At 42.5% G+C, this 4,736-nt stretch overlaps 1 long non-coding RNA gene across 1 annotated transcript in view; it reads left to right on the forward strand.

Annotated features, from left to right (window-relative positions):
* The first annotated feature begins 867 nt into the window (after positions 1 to 867).
* LOC134458875 (uncharacterized) overlaps positions 868 to 4,736 on the forward strand; it is a 4,822-nt gene continuing 953 nt past the window's right edge. Inside the window, exons 1-2 of the long non-coding RNA XR_010036675.1 lie at positions 868 to 939; positions 2,169 to 2,258. This is a non-coding gene — a long non-coding RNA (uncharacterized LOC134458875). The remainder of the gene's footprint in view (positions 940 to 2,168; positions 2,259 to 4,736) is intronic.

A 4,736-nucleotide genomic window follows, 5' to 3' on the forward strand; every position in this document is an offset into this window, starting at 1 on the left:
CCACAAAAACAAAGGCCCTGTAACATCTGGTTAGACACCAAAATCTTTTCAAACCTGATGATGCCATGGAGGGGGTGGTCAGTCTTTCTTTTTGTCTGGACCATGGAATCACGCTCTGTCCCTGGTTACGCTGTATGTGAATCTGGCCTAATCATGTATTTCATGTACTTTTCAGCTCAGAAATTTAAAAAAGAAACGCATGCTGTCTCTACAGAGACTTTTGGTGTTAACCCTTAGAACTCAATTGACGCGCCACCGCGTCAAAACGTGACTCACGCCACTCTGACACAATTTGTAAACAACAGCACCATAACTGAAAGTCCAGCCCGTGTTTTTTGAAAACTAGACATCTGAACCATCATTTTGATACCTCATATGTGTGGGTATGTGCTGTAAAACTAACAGTGACATTGTTTTAAAAAACGTTTTTGATCATTTTTTTTACCTTGACCAGAATGCTGTTGAAATGACGCGACGGCGAAATCGTGGCAAAACACTGCTCATTATTCTCCGTCAAAACAACAGAAAACGCCCAGAAGGAGATACAATAAACTTAGTAACTATGTTTTTCACTGGTTTTATTAATCTCTGATCTCTAAAATACAGGGATAATACATTCACATAGTCCAGGAAGTGGACAACCGACCGGATGTTGTTTTGTGATCAGTGATGCGTTTCCAGGGACACAGTAAACTTTGAGGAAGAAGTAGTGCCATGTTTAGTGTTCACGGTTTACATTGCTGAAGGAAAATTACAAGCCTAAACGGAGAAGAGTCGTCATTTCAGTGTGTTTCACGGACATATTGATGTGTGGATGTTGACAATGTCGGACGACATCAAAGTTGACACGAGAAGTTGGAGTGAATACGAGAAGAGCATGCGAGCTGCCTGCTGCCTACTTCCTACTCCTGCTGCTGCTGCTGCTGCTGTTGCATTCAAGTAAGTTTGGCTGGTAAAATGTTTTGATATTTGCTGAATAGACATGCAATTGCCTGCATAGTCCCTTCTAAAGCTGGGCTTACACTGTGCGACTTTTGCCCCGATTTTGCCCTGATTTGGCACTCGCACGACTTTTTGAGAGTCAGGCCGATTTCTTGCTCAATCGCAGGTCAATCGTGAGTCTCGCATCGTGCAGTGTACATGGGGTAACGACAAGCGATTTTGCCTCACGATTGTGCAATCGCAGGGTCGCAAGAAAAATCAAGACGGTTTGAAATTCTGGTCGTGACTCGTGCGTAAATCGCACAGTTAAAGCAGTGCTACGACCCGATTTGACACTTCACATGCACAAATTAATAGGGCCATGCGATTCGCTGTTGAGCGCGACCTCATCTCCACCTCAGGTGCGCATGTTCACTCCTCTGCAGACCGGGGAAACATGCCTCTCGCGTCGTACGGTGGAAACATTTCGCTCGCAGCAGACTGTCGGCTCGTGTAGTGTGAGGACGTGAGTCGTGAGCTGTGAACTTTTAAACAGTGAAATTCCATCGTGCAGTGTGAGCAGAAGCTTAAGACCCACGAGTGAAAATATCGCACAGTGTATGCCCGGCTTTATTTGAAAAATGAATCCCTGTCGCTTGCAAAATGTACAATCCCATGCACGTCGTGCATAGCTAATTGGGAGAGGTGGACGGCAGATGTAAACAAACAGAGAGGAGTGTGTGAGTGACAGTCACGTTGAGTAGTTTTGCAGATGTAGGCAAATAGATGTGAGATTGGCATATTACTAACAGTGTTGGACTAAATGTAACTTAGTTTTTTTCTTGAGGTCTTTGTAGTGGGTCATGTTGGTTGTTATGTTTGGATGAGGTTAGCCTATAAGTTACTGACTTCTGAACTGACTGCATGTTTGAATTACTTGTCCTAGGCTTTCTTACAGTAGGCTTCTGACCTCATCAATAAATCATGGCGTTGTGAATCTGTTGATGTATTTATTTGCACTCATGTAGTAATGCACTGTCATGAAAGCTAAATTGTGACATAACTTTTTTCCTCTGTCAGTTGGCTATGACAGATTTATTGACCAGATAAGTGGAAGTGCCTGCTTATGCAGACCCAGTGTATACATGCTGGCATTGTTTCATGTGTTTATGCTATGGCAAGTTTGCATGATATTTATTTTTTTGTGACATTTAATCTCATCTAAATCTCATTATGTTTTTGAACAGAGTTGGGTAGCCAGCCACCCATGAACGATGACAATGCCAGCAGCGGCCACCCATGGGGATGGACCCAGGAGTGGAGGATGACCCAATAGGGTGAGTTGCGTAGCTAATGTCACACACACATATAAATATTGTTTTAGGTGTATGGGAATTAGGGCTGGGAATCGATCCAGATTTGCTGGATCGATTCGATTTCGATCCAGAGGGCCACGATTCGATTCGATTCACGATTCGATTCAATCCGATTAAATATCGATCTATTGCATTGTTGGATTGTCACTTTAACCCATTCATGCATCTTTTAACAACTACAAAAAGCATCATATGAGTGTAGTGAGTGTAGTGTAATGTAATGATGCATAGAACTAGGCTATATGAAATGTCAAACTGTACTGTAAATGGCCTATAAAAACATATAGGCCTATATCAGCTTCAGCAGCGAATACAAACATGAAATAGGCCTACCTTGGTATGATAGAGGTGAGAAACTTGGTATATGAGACAGAAAGGTGGAAGGCCTATATTACCGTATTGGCCCGAATATAAGACGTGGTTTTTGTTCTAAAAATAGTACTCTAAAAAGGGGGGTCGTCTTATTTCCGCGCACTAGACAAAAAACTTTTTTTTTTTTTTTTTTACTTTACTTTACCTGAATGCGGCCATTATGCTTCACAACAATGACACAAAACTCAATAGCCTTATGGATAGGGCGAGAGATTGTTTTGTCCATATCAAATGTGCATATGCTAACTGCGTTTCGTGATGAGTGTTGCACCGCCCGTCTATCAACTGTCAATGTCAACGCGATGCGGGCCGACAATGCGAGGGGGAAAACACAACAGTCAATTGCGATGCGTTGCTCTGTTTTTATTTGTGTTCGGTTTTACAGTCTCATCAGGAAAGCTTTGGTTGTTCTCTCTGGTCACCAGTACAACTTGAAACTAAAGAAATGAAGGGTGATTGATGATTTGATGAACAACCTGTAGGCTAAGTTTTGGATGCTGTCATCAGCCAATGAATGGTCATTCATGTGCGCGAGAGAGCGGCGCCTTGACAGGTGGTGCCTATTTGACGATATCCCTCACAACAATACAGCGACAGAGAGTAATGGTTAGGGCAAGAGATGGTCTTGTTCATATAAAATCACTAAGAGTTTTACCCTTGGCACGACATGAATGCCAATCGGACTTCTAATGTCAACGGTGCTGATAGGCAGCGCATGGGTTTCAAATGCAATGCGTCAATCTGCTTTTGGTCACGTTCGGTTTCTACAGTCCAACGGAAAACTTTGGATGCATAAAATGAACGGCGATTTGGCGAGACGGCTGCTGGTTAGATATTGCTGTCAACAAAGCATTTTGCCAAAATCTGTGCATTGCACAATAGATAGTCTATCTCTACTGGACTGGTTGCCTGGCTGGTGCAGACTGATGCTCTGCGAGTGTAGTATGGAATGTTGTGTCGCACTTAGAACAGTCACACCCAGGCGGCTGTACAGTAGGTGCCTACTGGCGCTTGTCAGGTAACCACTGAAGTGAGCAAAGAAAGGAAAAGGGTATGAGTAGCTATCTGTAGTTTTTTTATCATGAAAATTAATGTGAAACTAAATTTAGTCTTCAAAAAAAAAAAATTCCCCAAAACATGAACCTGAAAAGGGGGGTCGTCTTATATTCAGGATCGTCTTATATTCGGGCTAATACGGTAAATGCAATAAATAAATGCCCTACACCATGGCATTCAACAGACTATGCAAGATGAACCTAAATAGCCTAATTAATATAAATAACTATCCATAAACCGCCAACATGATCTCTCAGTAACACATACTGCTACAGACGAAACTACAGCATAGCATTGGCCTATAGAACACACGCAGACAGACCGTTTGATTGACAGGTCAGGGAGACAGTGCGCTTCCCTCTGGTGGGTGGGCGTTGAGTGTTGACGGTGGGAAAGTGGTGAGGAAGTGTTTTTATGCAAAAGTTTGATATTGTAGATTGATTAGGCTATAGGTTGTCTGTGTAATGGGACATGATTAGTGGATGTCACACTGGTAATCTATAGCGCTGAGAAGAGATATCGCTGAAATCTGACGCTGCTTTAGAGCTGTGGATATTTCTCAGTCAACCGTGGAGATGGGCACTAAAAAAATCGCTTTGACGCAAATAAATAAATAAATTCAGAAGCAGTTAACGTAACGCAGCTGTTAATCTCAGTAATTTGATCCTTTCCCACCACGCTCTCTTATCTGTATGGGTGCATGCTTGTGTACGCGTGTGAATGTGAAAAGCACCCTTTCGTCTCCCTTCAGTGCCATACTCGCATTCGGAGTTTAAGTTAGAGGGCGGGGATAATAATTTCTCCTAATTTCAACAGCCTACAAATCATCTACTTTGTCATCCCATTAAAACTCGTCACTCCATCCCAACTCAAAGTGTCTTCCTTCGCTGTTATTAAAAGAAGAAGCGACGGCATTTTTAGGTTTCAAATGAATGGAACCAGCGCGTGTAGCCTACAATGGTTTGTTTGACGATATTCAATCACATGGCATTTTGGGTTCGTGTTTTTTGT

Source organism: Engraulis encrasicolus, chromosome 11 (genome assembly GCF_034702125.1).
Source record: "Engraulis encrasicolus isolate BLACKSEA-1 chromosome 11, IST_EnEncr_1.0, whole genome shotgun sequence".
Lineage (NCBI taxonomy): Eukaryota > Metazoa > Chordata > Actinopteri > Clupeiformes > Engraulidae > Engraulis > Engraulis encrasicolus.